Source organism: Gallinula chloropus (genome assembly GCF_964237585.1).
Source record: "Gallinula chloropus genome assembly, chromosome: 7".
In the NCBI taxonomy this organism is placed as follows: Eukaryota; Metazoa; Chordata; class Aves; order Gruiformes; family Rallidae; genus Gallinula; species Gallinula chloropus.
Window position 1 is genome coordinate 2,788,334 of NC_140092.1, and position 19,158 is coordinate 2,807,491.

At 39.7% G+C, this 19,158-nt stretch overlaps 1 protein-coding gene across 1 annotated transcript in view; it reads left to right on the plus strand.

The window, feature by feature from the left end:
- The window catches only part of PPP2R2C (protein phosphatase 2 regulatory subunit Bgamma), a gene marked incomplete at both ends in the record, with an annotated part of 168,405 nt that overhangs the window by 54,822 nt on the left and 94,425 nt on the right, over window positions 1-19,158 (plus strand).

Consider the following 19,158-nt stretch of genomic DNA (forward strand, 5'->3'; position numbering starts at 1 on the left):
CTTAAGACTTCAAATGAGTATTTCAAATAGAATAAAACCAGTTCTCAAACAGTGAGCTAGCTGGTCACCAGTTTTCAATAATTTCTAAAATTTTATTCAGTCAGTGCAACCTCATGTTCTATTAACCATGAGAGGTTTCAGCTTATGATAGAACTTGGCACAAGGTCATTAATAAATCTTACCAGGGTATAGCTGTAAATCAAGATCTGTCTGTCATTGTGTTATAAATTATTTCTGATAGAATGTCTTTATTTCCACATTGCAATCTGACAAAAAGAAAAATTCAACTTAAAAATGGTGTAATAATAATTAATTACCAAAATTCAGCACATAGGCACCGTTGACTGGTAAATGCAGGGTAAAATTGCCAAGTTAGTATGCTAGACTCCTGTCATGCTACATGTTAATTTTGACACTCTGCTTGATTTGATATCTGTCATTTATGAACACAGATCTGTGATACAGGAATAACAAGTACAAGATGAAATCAGATGTAGTCTGTATTCCTCTTTTGAATGGAAGATTTAGGTCAAATACATTCCCTTTAATCAGTAGTGCAGCTCAAAGCAGAATTCACATATGCACTGCCTTTAAAACAGCTAGCAGTGAATTATGACATGTCTTACAGAAACTCCTCCTAGAACACCTGATGCTAACAGTCAGGGAATGGTCATATGGGTAGTGATGCTTCTTGTCGCTCAGGTGTGATGTGAATTTGCCTTTCTGCATGTTGGGTGAATTTGTGCCTTTGCATTTATGTCACGCTCACAGAAGTCTTGTGGATGAGGGCTAGTACATGTTTTCTGGTCTGCCTGTATTCCTTCCAGTTGCTGGGCTTACAGTGTGAATCTGGAACTATTAGTAGGCTGTATAGAAGTTTCAGTGTTGGGAGGCGAGATGCTAAGGGTGCTGTGTGTCTTTCAAGTCCCATATGATTCACTGACTTATTTTGGTCGATGCATGTCAGTGTTGCTGAGCAGGGAAGTGAGATGTGGTCTGTGGCTGGAGCACAGCTTTCCTTACACCATGGGTGTGAGAAGCAGTGTCCTGCTGGTCTGCCCCAGCAGTGGTGATGAGTTGCAGGTTTCTGAAAAGTGGATTACTTGGATGTGGATTGTAAGTTCCAGGGTTAGGTATGCACTTACTTGTTAAACTCAGCATTTCTGTGCTGCTGCTTGCGGTTCATGAGAATGGGTTGTATAAAATAAAGGCTTTTTGTGACACTGTCTAAATGTTACAGTGGTGCTAAATTCAAAACCAGTAAGTTGCATCTGTTAGTCGTAATGATACTGCAAATCAACCAATTATATTAAAATTTTACAATAGATTACCTGCAAGAATTTACACTATGTCCAGGTGTTTTAGGTTTTCAGTTGCTTAAATTCTGAACTGTCGTGCTGAAATTACTGCAGGGTGTGATTTGCATGGAGTGTAAACAAGCAGCTGTTTGTTGTGATGATCTGTCCCAGTTTTAGATCAAAACACGGAGAATGTTGTGTGCTTTGGTGCTTTGTTTGGGGTTGTTGGTTGGGGTTTTTTCATACTTTTTCATACCTTCAAATTAATTTCAAGGTATTTTACATTTAGGGTTTGGCTTGAAACTGCCCATGGGTGCAGTTATTGGCAGCAAATTGTTCTCCAGCGGAGGCTGTAGCTCGGACTGCCCACCCTCCCTTCCTCTGCTGCTGTCGGAGCCTGCCCCATCACAGGGGGAAGACCAGAGTGAAAGAATTAGCCCACCAACCTAAGAATCTGGGTTCTTCAGCAAATGCCAGCAAATTTGTCCTGCTTTAAGTCCCCTGCAATATGTCCCTTTGTAGCAGAGAGGGAGACAAACCCCACACCTACCTGCTCCTGTCCTCAGGGTCCCATTGCTGCTCCATACAAACTGTTCAGTGTGCACTAGAAGTGTTAATGTTTTGGTCAGTGTTACAAAAGCTCACATAGCAGTGACACTTACTGTAATGTTTCTTCATAATGCCCTTTATTTAAAGCTTTTGTCATATTTATGCACAGTAGAAGGATGGGGAGAAGTACGAGCTATGAGTGTATTGGCAAAATATTTGTCAGTTTTTCTGTATGTCCCTGGGAAATGGTAGTAAGAGGAGTGATGTTAAATCTCAAAGCAGAAAGCTTTGATGCTTCTGCACTATAAATAATTACTAACAAAGATGATTGCCAGTGCGGAGAACTGTTTGCTGAGGGATTAATTTCTGATTGTTAAGTGTAAGTATATTTAGACAGAAAACGATTTTTGTTCCTGAAAGTCAAGAAGTTGATGTAAATTGGAGGAATTAGTGATTTGGACTCCAGAGAGCAAACAGCAGCCTGGTTAGCATGGATGAGACATGATAGAAGTAGTTATACTGAGGTTAGTGCAGGAAGCTATTCCTTTATTTTACATTTTAGTGACTTGATAGCTGGCATATTATTGTTAACAATTGAATTTACACAGTTTTCTTCAAAAGAAATGTTCAGTTGAGTCGATTTTTCTTTCTAATCTCTTAATGTTCCTGTTGCTAAGTGAACTCTTATCCAGAAGTCTCCGTTCATAGTTTTGTTTGCACTTATGAGCATAGTACATTAATGGATCTTCATTGTCCAGTAATGCATCCAGTAACTCCAAATGCTTTTCAAGTTTTAAGACTAAATAGAAAAATTAACCTTATTGGAATTTTGCCAAGATGTAAAATGTAAATTTCTGTTAAAAAAGCTTTTAAATTTGGAGCTGTCAGTAACCATTTTGCCTGGTTCTAAATCTGATTTTTTTAACGTATTCATCTGTTGGCTGCCATTTCTAAGAAGCTGTTTCATTATTTAGGTTGACAGATTTAGAATATTATAGGAGAGCATACTACTTCTGCAGCTTTACAGTCTTTGAAAGATCTGTAACATAGGTTAATGGGGTCAATATTTGAATTAACAAGATGTTTCTGTGAGTGTTTTCGTTTTACTTTTAAAAAACTGCTTTAATTGATGTGAAGATGAGCAGAATTTCTTAACAGAGTGCAGTGGTAGCACGTGGGGTAGAAAGAGAGACAAGGTAAAGCACCTATTTATCTTAACTCTTCAAAGCAGTAACCCATCAGTTCAGAAATCTCAGAGCCCCTTTTTTCAACTCTGGGGCTACCCAGATCATATTCATAGATGGTCCATTTCTTCTTTTGAAGATAGCCACTCTTGAAGTGGTGTTTCTGTTAAATAACTGATTGTTCTGAGGCCAGCTTGTTCATGCAGATCTGTGAGAGAGTCTCAGTGAAGGCATGTTCTGGCCTCCCCTCTGTATGCTCCTATAAAAAGAGAGGAGAAGATATTATTTTGAAAGATTTATTAGCTTCTGTTTCAGAGAGGAGAGACTTTATGCATTGCAGACAAGCTAAATGCAGAAGTTTATAGTAAAACAGAAGTGCTTTGGAAGTCCAGAAGACATGTGGATAAGTACATGGATTCGGGCTCCATTTGCTGCTCCTTTTCCCATTTTTGGCATAGCAGGGTGGTAGTGAGCACACCAGCATCTCAGCTCACCCCTGAATTGCTGCTGCTACCAGCCTTTCGTGTGACTACACTGGAAACCTAACAATGATGTTTTCTGACCCTCAATACTACTTTTACAGAGCAAATCTTTAATGAAGTTACAAAAAAGCAGGATTAAAGAACAAGCTCTGTGCTGCCATCATCGGTCTATTAGCAGCAACCAAGCCAACTAGGGATTTCAGCTAATATTTCCCCCTGTACCCTATGTAATCTCCCCATATTTCTTTTTTCTGCCACTGTTTCTAGTTGAGATGAATTTCGTCATAGCAATGTTTTTGGTAAGTCTTAGTTTGCCATCATAAATACCCACACCTATGTCATGTATTTACCACAGTAAATGAGATGTAAGACATGAGCAATAGTTTCTCCGTGTTCAATACGTTTTAACTCACAGGTAGCTGGTGTTTCCCAGAACCTGAATCTCAGAGCCAGTAGCACACTATGCTTGAGTAAGAAGGATGTGCTGATCAATCCTTATAGTTCAAAATTTGGGCTAAATCTAAATTACATCTGTTCTTCTAGATGCCTGCCATGTGGTCAAGACTGGAAGTTACACGAGAGTGCAGGGATATTTTGGGACTGAATATAATTTACATTTTCCCCTGGTTCACACTGCCTTCTACCCAGACAGCAGTTACTTTCTTAAACCTAATGGTCTGCCTTGAAGGCCCTTTTCATGTGCTTCTGGTATGTCTTCATGCTGCTCAAGTTCCTTTGATGTCCTTTTGGCCACTTGCCAGACCATCTTTTAATTCCTTTTGTGCAATTTCCATACCAGCTTTAATTCCTGCCAGAAGGCAACTGTTCCATCTCTGTTCAAGCAGGGCCTTAAAGCTTTAAATTCTCCACATACCTCTGGAAGTGGTATTCTCTGCTCAGACTTTGGACAAGTGAGGCATATGTAGATCCAAGCAGTTCTGCAGGGAGAAATAAGGAGACAGGAGTATAGTCATTCCATCCTTCACTACATTTTTTCTTTTTCCATTGCTGCTTGACTTGACTGCTGTGATAACTTGGCTTTCATCTGCTGTGCTTGCTGCTCTTCAAGGTCCAGAAATCTATCAAAAAAGATGGAAGTCCAGCCAAAACCTTAACTCATTTGGCACTTTTTGCCAAAGTACTCTCTGTACTTAATAACCTTTGAATCTTGTGTGGTCCAAGACCTGTGATTGCCACTTGGTATGGTTCTTGTACTGTCATTAAAGGACAGATGTGACATCTGCAAATTGGAGTGATCAATTAATCTGTATATGACCCTCAGGTGCAATGGGAGGGTTGTTTTGCAATTTCCATCTGTATTTCTACACCATTCTACTGAAAAGGAATTCCTGACTTTGGAAGGAGACCTGGCAGGATTCTTGGGCAAGGTCTAGTTACATAGGTTAGTATCAGCAGGCTTGCCTGAAGAATGAGGTCAGGATTTTTTATATCATTGTAAGGAAAAAGCTAGTGGTGTTAATCCTTTAAGTTTACTCCCCTACTATAGAGCTAGAAGGGACTGGAAGCGATGGAAGCTGTATGGAGATTGCTTCTTAAACCAATTTTTTTCTACTCTGGTAGCTTTTTTTGTTAGGATGCCAAGATCTGCATTTCCATCAAATAGCAACAATTTATTGTTTAAAATGCTGACATGTAGTTGCAAGTTTATGTGATTGTGATTTGGTGTCCAGTGAAGTCTGCTAGGAACTTGCCACTGGCAGCAGTGGAGTTGGGTCAGGGCGCATGGCTTTGCATAGCTGTACTCCATGTACGTACTGCAAGTTTCAGAGTTTATCTGACTCAGTGCAAGAATGGATAAAGTAGCACCTTACCAACAATCTTCCCATGAGTCTGTGTGCTGAATCTTCAGAGATGCAATACCATTACTGGACAAAAATAGGCAAAGGTGGAAATTTGGCCTAACTTTTTCCAGAAAACTCAGATTCTACAGAACATTCTACAGGAAATGTAAGTATCTTCTGCAGTTTCACAAAAAAATCCTGGTAGTTGTCTTGTTTTCAAGAATATATTGCCTGGACACAATCATTTGTTATTTAAAGGGCTGATAAATGTGTCTACATTGTATTAATTTCTGTTGCAATAGAATTCAAATGAATGTGAACCAGAAGATCTTTCACTGGATGAGAAGCACGAAAGGTATAATTAAATCTCTCTGAAAAAAATTACAGGATATTTCATGAATGTCAGTAAAATTGTTGCAGCCCTTAATTTTCAGAGTACATCTAGATTCTCATAGATGGCTGCTTTTTTTTTTTCCAGCTTTACAGCCATTTCTTACCTTCCCTTAGTTTGGAACCAAGAGGTGAAGTACTGAGTTTGTATTAGTTATATCACTGTGGATGTTTTTAGATTGGCAATGTCTTGTATTCCACAGCACACAGTGTTTATTCACACATTAAGCTTGGATGGCACTAAAATACATTTTTTGTATATTTTCTCCATGAATCAGTATAGCTTTTTGGCTACCTCCAGCTGACAAGTTGCTTTGAAATATAACAAAGATTCTTATGCACTTCTGCTTCGTAAAAGACTCATAGATTCTTTTCTTAATTAGATGGCATTTTTATCTAATACTCTAAAGTGCAAGAGTAGAAACTGCATTTAGTGTGCAGTGAACTTGAAAGAAATCAATATTCTTTTTAGCTTGTGTAAAAAAAGAAAAAAAAAAGAAGAAAAAGGTCTTAGCCAAGCCACAGCATATATTATATTGAAACTGTCATTATTTTTCTGTGGAGGGTGCAGGTATTAGCAACATCACTTCTGGATGCTGGTACGTAACTGTGGGCTCCCTAGCAGTGATGACTACTGTGATTCAGCTGTAGGAACAAAATATCAGGCTCATTTTTCTTCACCAGGTATATGTTGCTGGGGAGACCCTGTGGCACTGCAATAACACACACGTAGGAAGTAGGGAAGGTGTCACTAAGAGAAGAATGGAGATGAAGATCCACTGCTGCAGCCATGGATATATGGGTGGTTTCATCTAAAGGGCTGCACAGTGGACTTCTCACCAGTTCTTTATCCAGTCATGTAAAATGAAAGGTAGGTTTTCTTAATTTCCCAAAGGGAAGGTGAGGTGTAGAAAAAACCCAGTGATTTCCATAGAACTTACAGGAAAATCTCTGGTGTATTGGAGAAATAAGTCCTTATCTACACAATGGATTCTACCAAATATTTAACCAAGGAAGAAGAGGTGTGTTTCTAGCATGGATGTGGTGGGAGGATGTGAGTTCATCCTAAAAATAGCATGTGCTTTCTGTCATGGAAAGCCTTCTGTTTGGATTGGACTAATGTCTGGATATCTTTCTCATGTGGCAAAAATGCTTTCAGTTTTATTCCATGAACTACTCTGCCAGACAGTGAAAGTGATCCTGCCTTGTAGAAGTATCTTGTATGGCTGAAGTGCCTTTTGCAGTGCTTGGGATACACACATCAGCACAGACTGCGGGGGAGGCTTAAGAACACCAATTGACTTGTGGGGAGAAAGTCAGGAGGATGGAAGGAAAGGAAAGGCTCTTTGAGGTATTTAATGCATAAGATGCTTACTTTTGAAACAAAGGTAGGTTACCTTCAAAGTGTCAGATGCCTGGTATTTGATGTTTTAGTAGATTACTCAAGCAAACCAAAATCCAGGCTGTGACTGTTTCAGCTCTTGCTTTCAGTCATAGCTTTTGTGGTGTTGTTCTTTTTCTCTCCTGTTTTAGCTCTTTACCAGTTTGTGTTTGAGGGAGGGTACGTGCATTAACAGTTGTGGTTTTGGGTGAAACCTATTTCCACTAAGGGCTCTCCTTCCAAGGGTTATTAAAAACTATCAAAGTGTTTGCCCTCTTATCTCCAGAGAGGAAAGTACCAGTGATATCTGTGTGTTGTACTGGATTACCTAGTCTATGTATCCTAGTCTTTAGGGGGCAACTTCTTGATCATTGAGAGGGGTTTAGGCAGTATGTAGAACCTGAGGTCATCAGGGTTGCATTATTATTTTGCTTCTTTTTGATACTTGTAGTATTTGTCACAAAAAAGTAGCAGATTTATTAAAATTCCTGTTTCTGTTTAGAATAATTGCTGTTTTAGTGGTCAGAACATTTATCTGTAGTGTGCAGGAAAGAATTAATCATTGTCCTATTTCTTTGAGCCAGCGTGCTGTATCTTATTTTATCTATGAATACTGGGTTCATTAAATGTGGTATTGTATCTGTGACCAGTTGTTATTATTTCTCTTGGAGATATGTCAGCCAAAGTCTGTTTATAAGCATCGCCCATCATGGACAGCAATAATCATACAAACATATTCCAAGGTAGTAGGTATTCTGAGAGTCAAACTGGTTTGTTGCTTTGAATTAGTAAGTTGCAAACTGGGAACTTTGTGAAAACAAAAGTAGTAGGTGGTGGGAAATAATATCACAGAAGTAACAATAAAGAAAATACCCTGGCTGGCACACTTTTTCAGGAAGTGAATGATGCATATGTTTGTTTTACCCAAATGTGACGTGAACCATTCTATTTACCCCTATATTTACTCTTTAGCATGCACCCAGCCCAAAGAGTGAGCTTAAGTAGTTGATACAGTAAAAACTGGGTTTATTTTTAGCTCTCTTTTTACCCCTGTTAGAGTACCTTTTTCCATATTGCTATATTAATCTTTTTCCCACCTTGCTTTCTGTGCTCTTCAGCAGTTCTGAATTTTATATAAACCTCATCATGCACGGGTGTTGTCTTGTCTCTCAATTCACTTACAAGATTAGCATTGCTGTTGACCAGAGTTAAGCAAATGCAGTGAAGGCTGATATGTTTCCAGTTCATTATTGGGAATTGTTCCTGCCTGTGGACATCAGTATTCAGTGCATACTCTTAGCAGAATAAAATGGTTGGCCATTAGCTTCCCATTCTCTGTGTCTAAACTTGACATTCCTTCCAACAAAAAGCATCGTGGTACTCCCAAAAGATACACAGAGATCCCTCTTGGAGGCACACATGCTTGTTTTTGTAAGGCTTTAGAGAATTGTTTTTGAAATCTGAAAACACTGCATTCATCACCACACTCAAAAGAATGATGGATTCATGGATTTCAGATGGAGGTATTGGGGTGGTTTTTTCCTCTCTCCCTTTCTCTCTAATGGACTGAGCTTTGGTATATACAGTCATTTGCATGTGTCATACCAAAAGCTGGTGGTTGGAAACTGCTGTCCTAGCTGGAAACCCTGAGGATAGTGGAAAGTTTCCTTTTTTCCTTTAAAAGTTGCCTTTGTTAGGATTGATTATTGTGGTAACCCTGCTTAGATTCATGTGGAAGTAAAATAAAATGCCTCTGTGGAATGGGTGGGACAGAAGAAGCAAAAGAAGTGCTTCTCTGTTAGGTAATTTATATGGTAATGGTTTCTGGCCAGGAGATGTGTGAAGAGCAGACCAAGAAACATGCTACTTCTAAAGGGATGTAGCAGGGAGAGAGTTACTTCATGGCAAGAACTTGTTTACATTAGAGTTGAGAGATTGATTTAAATATGATTTCATTACTAATTTCATTTAGGCTGCCTGTTTAAGTTGATTCTCACTGACCATATCCTGGCTTGCTGTATAGGTAACTGGCAAGAACATCATCAACTCATGAACCAAAGAATCCAGCTTGCTGGCTGGACAGACATATGGAGCTCCACAGAAGATGTGAAAGTAACGCAAATACTTCAGTAGAAAAGAGGGGTTCTTCAGCACACCCCAGAGTGTACTCACTTGAAGCAGGCGTTGTCAAATGAATTTCTTTTTCCTTCACTTGTAATGTGGAAGGTGCTGACTGGCAGCCCTGGAAATTAAGTCCTCTATTTCTCCACAGGACAGGTATAGCAAGGGCGGCAGCAATGCAAGCTTCCCCACACTGTCCTGCCAATGTTCCTCAACCCAGTTCTGAAGAGATCACTTCTGGAGGTGAGTGGGTGGAAGAGTCTCTGTCCATGCAGTTACTGCTGCCAGGCAGTGGTTCTCGCAGGCCAGGCTGTTGGATGGAGACTGCCCCCTTGTCTTGAATGAACCACCCGACTTTAAGAGATAATCACTCCATGTATCGTGAAGCGTCGTGGGCTGGATTCGTTGAGGTTGCATCGTTCTGCTTGACTGCTGTCACATCTTGATATTTCTTTGTGGTTGGATGGCACCTTTGCATTGATTTTGTTTTTCTTTTTGCACTCCTTTGCTTTCAGAGACTTTGTCAATGCTTTATGTACACGTCTACACAGCAGCATGCGGGTAACTGAATGCAGTCTGATTGTCAGTGTGATACAACAAAGCAGTCACGGGTGGCAGCCCTGTGTGCAAGAGGAGCTTTAGAGCACTAGACCAGGAGGCATGCTTTGAAATGCACTGAGAATTGATAAGAAAGTGTATGTTGGTTTCCAGTATCTAAATGAACTATTAGGTTTCTCTTGTAAAGCCGTATCTTAACGTTTTCTCTTGTCATAATTACTATGTAATTTAGATATTAACACCAATTAAGCTGGTAAACTAATGTTCTTTTTTAGATTATTTTACAATTAATGAAATCTGCCTATCTGAAGTTAGACATGCAACATTCTACACTGTATGAAAGTAATGGGTATGCATTGTGGTTACAATAGATAGTTGTCATCTGAAGCAGAAGATATGTGATAAATTATATGCAGGGAATTAATATGACTGATGTGAGTTTTGAGAACAAAAAATAATCAGTGCTCACAAGTTGGCAAATTAATTCTCATATGTATTCCTGGATTTATTTAAGTACTACATACTTTACATACAGCGAGGAGTATTCTGGTTTCAGGCAAATTTGCATTGCCTTAATACAGAAATACAATTGAGATTAGAAACAAAGGCTTAGCAAATCTGTTAGGTCATGGTGAATTACTTTTGTAGCTTCTGATGCTTGGTTGTCATTTGTAGCTGAGTCTGTTCAACTCTGCTCCTGTGGGTGTTTGTACACAGGTATGATAACAAAACAATGTAGTAAAATTCCGTAATTGTGTAGATTTAGCATCGTTTGTGACTGATTCCACAAGATCTACAATAAGAAGCATTAGTTTTCCTAACCAGAACAGACTTCCTGAAAGGATTTCTTGCCTTTTCCATGTTAAAGGATATGAATCAGAGTAGTACTCATTCCAGACACAGCTATAGCAGTTCCTGACTTCTTTTTTTTGTCAGGGTAGCAAGGGATACAGGATTTTTTTGTTCATAATTAAAATGAGTGATGAAGTCCATTTGGGAAGTAATTTGGGACCAATCCATAAATTAGTTTTAACTGAAGAACTGTTTGAGGATCCTTGTCATGACAGTACATGGCATTAGGTAGTATTAGTGTTAGACATATTTACTATTAAGTCACCTTAATGTTTGTAGGCTGCCAGTAAATCATGTGGATTTGCTTTTTCAGCTCTTCTGGGTGAGTGCAGATTGCTAACCTCTTACTGTCACTGGTAAAGCCAGAGGCTACAAACACAAAAGACTGGTCAAAGAGACAGTTTTCTTCACAGGGTTTATGTTCATACCATGTCCTCTTTTGGTCTTTGTATGCTTTCTATGAATTCTAATTAATACAGAGTCTGATTTTCCTACATTTTTGCATTGGATAATGATGATCTATAGGAGCATACTTGTAAAACAAGGTACTACCCAGACAATCCTAGATTGAGAGCATCAAATAGACACTTCTTTTTGAACAGAAATGCTCATGTGTCAGCATTGGGCTTCTAAAAACAAATGGTTGAGATGCAGCAGAAGAAAATTCCTTCTAACCAAATCTTTGTCTTTGGCGTCTGTAAGTAAAAGGGGAGACTGAAGTTCCAAAGTTACTGGAAAGGAAAACTCATTTTTGAGGCTGTTTTGTCGATTTACCAGGTAGTTATCACAGGCTCCTAAGGTGCCGGATTTAGTGGTATTGTTGTCTTAGGAAGGAATTTGCCGCCTGTCTCTACAGGTTTCATGAATCCATTCAACTCCAGGTTGGCAGTTCTGGTCCAGCCAAGTTCATTAGTGACTGGAGTATCATTATTAGTCCACAGCTTTGTAACAGTTTATATGAAAGATGTTTGTTTATGTATTTCCTTGGTTCCTGGTAGTCTGCAGTGTTGCTATGGCATCTGAAAAGGTTCGGGTATTGACACACATGGAACTCATTGCAGGATCATTGCTGATGCTGTGAAGTCTTCCAGGGCAGGAAATGAATTGTTCTGTTAGCACACAGGACCCCAACCCTGCCTGATGCTTTGGATACCCCTGTCACGCTGATACTAAGGAAATACATATTTATAGCAGTCTCTGTACGTGGAACAAACAAGCCAACATTCCACCAAATCCCAAAACACAGTTTCACCCATTTAATGATTTTCTTTTGAGTGCCTGGGAAATCAAGGCCCACTGAGTTTTCAGAGTTTCACCTTTGATCTTGTAGTGGGGTACTTGAACTCAGACCTTGAAAACAGTCTAACAGAGGCAGTACTGCAGGCACAGGATAAGGTATGCAGGCAAAACTGCAGCGTTGATGCAGAATGTAAATTTTCTTTCAGAGGCCTCGTGAAAATGTCATCTGATTATCTCATCATCTCAACTACAACGCACGTACCTGTCATCCCCCTTAAAAACCTAGCTAGCAAGTAAGTTGAGCTCTCACAAAAGGCAAACTATCAGATGACCCACAAAAGCCCATGGAAAGCAACTTTGGTCTTGTTGTTCTATTCCTGGGAAGACTAGTGAGAGCTAACAGCTCAGGAGTATGGAGGTTGGGATCTAAATTTTCAGTAGAGGGGTGGTTATTTTCCTTCTTTATATGCAGGTATGCCAAGTTGAAGGTTAACTGAGACCCTGGAATTGTGAAATTTTGAGGGATACTGGTTGCAATTTCTCTCAGGCTCATCAACTCTACATTTGGAGTTCACCCATAACTTCTCCTGTGCTTTAATGATTGTTGTATCAGGAAGCTGTGGAGTTTTGAGGCCACTTTTTTTGCTTGATCAAAAAAATTAGTTCCTCTTTTAGGGAGATGAGGCAAGTTAGGAGCTAATGTTTGTGAAATAACTTCAGAATATGCTTCAGGAAAAAGAAAACAAAGTATTTTAAAGGACAGATAATTCCTAATAAGCACTCTTAATCAGTTCCTTAATTTTTATTAACTTTATATGTAAAACTTTTTAACTTTTTTAACTTTATAGTGAAAAACAGCCCACCACAACCCAGTGATTAAATTCCAAGGAAATCCATCTGGATTTCCATGTGGAAAAAATTTTGAGATGTTAGCTGGAATCTTAGGGCAAAGATGGCTGGAATTTAGACAGTTTGCTGTGACACTGTCTAGCAGATCCTATCTGTGGGGGTGTGTGTAGAGTGCTGAATGTCACAGTGACATTTATATTGCTCTGTGGTTTGTCAAAAGTAAAAAAAGCTTATTTTTCTAATTAAGTGGGAGAGAAGGTTATAATGTATTCTGGCTATTCGTGATCAGGGTCGGGGAGAACAAGGTCCTGTTTGTTCTCTAGGGTGGTAGCAGTAGAGAGAAATTTTGAATGATAACATTGATTCAGGACAACAGGTTTTGGGTTTGGGTTGTGGTGTTTTGGGTGTTTTTTAGTTTTTTTTTGTGCAGGGTGTTGGGTGGGTTTTTAATGGAGATTTTTTTGTTTGTTTTTTGAAAAGTCCAAGGTATTTGTATTACACCAACATAATTTTTTGAGGAAGGAGTCTCAGTGCTAGCTTGCTTAATTTTGTAGGAGTGCTGCAGTGAAGGCTGCCTGTTTATTTCAGGAGCAACATGATGGGGACAGCGTTCTACAACTTCCAGAACTGTGAGAAAGCATTAAAAAAAATCCATCTAAGTGGAAAGCTTAAATGTAAAGGGACTGTGGGATTTTTTTTGTTGCTTTATTTTTTGCTTGTTTGGTTTAAACTGAGGCTTGGCTGCCCAGTTCTGAGTAGCTGGGACTGTTTGAAGGTTTGTTTGTAAGAAGTTGATTCAAGGTTGTGTCCTGCCCAGTGGCTGGTGGCTTGTGCTGTGTCTGATGGGGCAGAGGACACTGAAGACCTTTGCAAAAGCTGCTGCTAAGATAATGCCAAAGCTGCTGCTTTCCCCTTGCCCTCTCCATAGCCTCTCAGCTATATGCTGGTGCAGAAGAAAAGCATTGTTATGGTTGTGTACTTCACCTGTCCTAGTTTTATAAAGCTGAGAGTTCAGTGACTGTGCCAAATACCCTGTGAACTTGGTCCCTCTACCTTTGAACCTCACCATAAATGTCTAGGGATTTCTTGTTTGGAATAATCTCCACTGCTGTGGTTGGTGCAAGTGTGTATTTTCTTTTAGCTTGCAGAGGAGTATGACACCAGTTCAGAGCAGATCTCGTGCTGGCTTTGAGCTGAGCACTTCTGAGGAACACAGGGAAAAAGAAACTGCGAGATAAATTGAGTTGTGCAAGTAATACAGTTTTTCAGTCCATGGTGCTTCTGGTCTCACACTGATAGGGACTATTATTTTCCAGTATTTCCCTCATGATGATATTTTTCTTCCTTAATTTTTATGCTCCTTGGTGCTGTTAGCTGGGTTATATAGGGTCTGTGTGCTGAAACTCTAATTATAAGAAGGTGATGCTGTAGAGGTCTGTTCCACGCATTGACCTCAGCCATTGACTTATTTTCACAGGAGCAGGACCTGAATGAATAAAGCATTACGGGTTTTGTTAGATGCAGAAAGATTCTTCTCTGTTTACAGGCTCAGTTTTCTAGCATCAACACATAACAGAAACAGCTGCAGGACTCTCTTGGACAGCTAGCTGTCCAGCTGCATGGGGATGGGAGTGACGGAGTGGTTTGGAACAGCAGAAACCAAGCCACTGTAAAACAAACCCAAAACCTCTCCCATCCTGGAAAAAATGATAAACAATGTCAGCCAGTAGATCTGTTTCTCACCTGGCTGAGGCTTACAGTTCATGTTAGGTTTTTGTTGTGGAATAGGACATCTTATTTTGCATCATCCACATGCAGCACGTGACCAGTGACACTGTGCTTCACCTGGGCAGCAAAGTAGGTCTCTCTTTATTTTCATGACTCAAGTAAAACCACTTATTACTCACTTTTTTTTTCCCCCCAAGATCCAGTGCTGTGCTAGAAGGGAAGGAGCACTGTGGTATAAATCCAAACACTTCACTGAAATCAGAATTACCAATTTCAGCTAAGGAAACATTTCTATGGGTTGTGTCTAAGCCTGAGTGTAATCTAAATGTCACTTCAAAATAAGTGATGAATAGCAGGAAGGGGAAGGGAAGTGAAACTGTACTAGTAAAACTATAGGGTATACTCATTTAGGGTCACCTTATGTTTTGGCTGGTTCCATAGAGGTGGAAAATCCTAATGATGCCAGGAACATGCACAGCCATGCTTTTGGTAGAAACAGCAAATGAAGAAGGGAAAACAAAACCAACCCAAAAACTTAGGAGTATTCTTGAGAAAGCATCATATGCAGACAACTCTGGTGATATGTACTGCATCTGTTCTGACCCAGAACAGAACAGCTGTTGTCCTTCTATATAAACTGATGCTTTCAAAGGGTACATTTTACAGAAAAATGAGACGTTGATGGTGGGAATGGGTACACACAACAGGCTGAGCCATTGAAGCTGTGCTTTTGCTGTATGTGTATAAAAGATACATATCTATTTACAATATGTGCTTCCCCCCCCCCCCCTTCCTCAAATTAGAATTAGATGTCTTGCATTTAAAATGAAATGTTTTCTCTTTGATATGCATCTTTCAAATCTGATTGAGGGAAACAGCATGTTCTTTTACTGAAACATAGGCTGCTGTGCCATGTGTCTCCTGTTTTGAAGGCTTTAGGTTTGTTATGGGTTGCTGTGGTAATAAGCTAAATAAATACACCTGTAGCAGCAGTTTTGAAGACAGAAGGTTAGTGTGCATGCATCTGTTGTGTATATTTGACACACCATGCACAGACCCCCCCATCCTTTCCAAGAAGCCTTTTGTAGGTATCTCTCTCTTCAGTGTCGTTAACCTGGCTGTGGCTCTGTGACCGTACCCAGAATACAGGAATACAAAATGAAAATTCTTTTAGCTGTTCAGTTTTCTCCCCCTCAGCTTTCTATGGAGCCTCTCTTAGTGTCTTCAGGTGAAGTGCTCCTGTATTGGGGATCTAAAGTCTTAAATCTTGCTTGTGGTAGCTTCAGCTTTTTGAAGTTTTCTAGAATTGGGAAGGAATGGCAGTAAATATGTGCACATGAATGATTCCACACAGACCTCCCTGCTCCCTGCTGCGCTGTTCTTGCTGGCAGATGGCTCTGCAGGGACTTTTGCCAGCAAGTTCAAATCAGAATAGCCTCTAGGAGCAACTGCCCTGGTCAAGATACTGGGCGGTCTTTCCTTCTCGCTGAGCTCAGCAGAACCAGGCTACCAGTGAACCTGCTCTATCATTTCCAATTTTATTTCATATTTTTCTCTCAGTAAGCACTGTAGCTCCAGAGGAGAGTGTTTAGCTTCCCATGAGAGCTGTCAAACCTAAAGAAATATGAAATTAACTGATGATTAAAAAATAAATGCCTGGAGGAGTGGGCTTCCAGTCCTAATGCCTCTCTGAAACAGCAGAGGTACTTCTTAAACTTTAAGCTTTAACATAATATCTCTGTTCAAAGCAAATAGTCCTTTTGAAACATAAACTCTATTAATAGAGTTTTGCAGGTTGGAATAATTTTCATGATGCCAATAAATGCTGCTCTGTAGCACTACTCTCTGTGCCATAATAGTTCTGAATACAACCCAGGTTTAATGAATGAATATCTATTTAATGATTAATGGTTTCTTTTTGTGCAAAGTAGTAGAATTTAATTCTATGGATGAGATTTCCCATCTTTATGTCAGATTCTGTTTGAATTTATATTTCTCATTCTTTTTTAGTTAGTTCCAAATCCTGCCCTGAACACTTGCATCTGCCTGACCTCTAATACAGTGGATTAAAGAAAAAAAGCAGAACTCCAGATGGTCCACTTCACAGAATGAGGGCACCTTTATTTGAAAGGGATTTAAATATGAAACCAGTCATAGGAGTTAAAAATCCAACAAAGAAAATAAACAGTCAGCAGTCCTTAAAAATCATTTATGCCATTTCAGACATCCACTAGTGGTAGCATGATGCTGGATTTCAGACTTTCTAAGATTTTTAATTTCTCACAGTTTATCAGAGAGCTATCTGAACTATCTAATGAAATTCCTTACAAGCCTATGTGCTGTTGGTGGATAGCCCATACTTCATCTGATCTCTTTCCTAATTTCTGTGCTAGCATGCTGTGCAGGAGTGGGGTTTGGTGCCTGGTCATCAGAGAATGGTTATAGAATGTATAGAATGCAGCAGAGGCCGGTCTCACGTGTGCCCCTCATGGACCAAAGCAATTGTCTTCCAGTAATCTTTTGATGGGTATCTTCTGAACTGCAGTACTCTGAATCCTGGGCTAGGAAGAAATGCTTGATAGAAGGAGAGTACTGGACAAAAGCACCAGCGTGGTTGTGGTAATAACTGCAAGGTATTGATGGGTGAGTTTAGAAGGTGGGTTTTTTACATGAAAGAGGGTTTGGACCAAGAAGATACCAACCATGGTGATACAATAAGAAACAATTTCTGTTGACTTCCATAATGTAGTGGTTTAGTTGATGATGTTATTGGATTTTCTGCCATAAATCATGATCAGATGTGTATCTTCCTTATTTATGCTGTGGTAGCTGAGAGTCACTAAGCACAGCTGGTTCTGTAAACAGATGAGGAGGAGGTGGTTTCTGCCCAGACAAATGCTAGTGTTAAGCATGAGACAAGAGACAATGTGAGGATATCTTAAAGCAGGGGGGACATGAGGTCATGGTGACTGTGCCGGTCAGCTCAAGAAGCAGCTGTAATACAAGCCTGATGGCAAAGTGTCTTTTTTTGATGACAGTCCATTTGTTGCAGTGCCCTGAGGAATATGGGTTGGCTTAGCTGTGCTCAGAGTTCAAGTTAGATTGAGCAGATCTTCCAGTCTCTTGAAACATTCTTCATGTTGAAAATATTCTCATGTGGCCCTTAATGACTATTTTCTGCAATGATCAATGCATTAATGATGACTAACACTGTAATAACTGGCTGAGTAGCTGTACTTGTACTCATACAGTTGTGTGACAGTCTCCTTGGACACCCTAGAGCTCCAGCCATTCCTCCAAAACCGTAAGATGAGCTAAAGAACTTTGCTGGTTTCCAGAGAACTACAAAACAATGTTTCTTCTGATCTCAGACATGCTGTTGCAGCGAAATGTGTTGAAATGCACCTGAGAGTTCCTCAAAAACCTGTAATATAAATATGCAGAAAGAGGGAATCATCTTGTTTAGACAAACTTAGAGGACTTTAAGTAGGTGAGAGAGTCCGAAGCGATTTAGTCTGAGTGTAAGTAGATTAGATGTGGGTGGGGTTTGTGTTTATTTAAAAGATATGCACTGTAAAAATCTGTAACTGTATTGTGTGGCTTGAATGTAGGGCAATAAATCTGTATGCCTTGTGATGGGGAGCTGACATGCCCTAAGTGCTCTGCCTGTCCAGAAATGGTCCTTGGCGAGGTAACAGCCTGGTGGTGCAGGTGTCAGGAGAGAGCCAAGTGTCTTCCCAAGTGGCTTTGCAGTGAAGATACTTGCTTGTCCACTTCCAGACTCTGGGCAGATTTAGGCTCTCCCTCTCTCTGATGGGATCCTAAGCCATAACTGATTCGTAACCTATTTTCAGAGAGGTTTTAAGGCACACTCAGTGTTTCCTAGCTAAACTGGATTTGAATTGTGTTCAGCTGATATCAGCAACAGATGTCAAGTATCACTAAGTAATGAACAGTCATTTATGAGAAAGGCAAGAATATTCACTTCTCCTGTAATTTTGGCCAAATAAATCTTTTACTCTCTGCCTGTTTTTCAAAATAATTTTGCATCTTTACTATATAGTGAAATATTTGGATATAGCTAATGTATGAATTGCCGTGGAACTGAATGCAATTATTTGGAACATGTCTTGCTCTGGTTTACTTTTAATACATTTTTCACCTATTATTAAATGTTAAAATAAAAAATAAGAGAATTACAGGTAGTGCCATAAATCAATATGTGTCCTGAACTGCAGAGCAAATCATTTTTATGAGAGGACAAGCCCCTGTATTTATAATAAATCAAGTTCATTATCTTTTGAGCTTCCTGATTAAAGTAATTAGTCATTTATGCTGATATGTATCCATTGGTGAATACATTGCTTTGTTTCATTAATGTTGAATCTTAAATTGTTTTGTAAGGGTCAGTGGTTATAATCAGCTGCACATTGTAATGTAAATGTGTTGTGTTGTTGGTGGGGAAGTAGTTCCCTCTAATCCAGATTGATACCCTGATCAAATCTCCTGCAGTGAGAACAAACTGCCCTTAAGAGTGTAACAGGAAAACTCATTTAAAATGCCAGTGAGGACATAGCAGGTGGAGTTGGGATGGGAGTCAGTATGGACTGATGCTGCTGAGGAGAGGGTCTCCAAGTTAGTGAGAGTGACTGCCTCTCAGGAAGGCTTGCTTGGTGCCTTTCCCTACTTGTACAACTGCTGTGCTAGTACCTGCCTGTTCACACA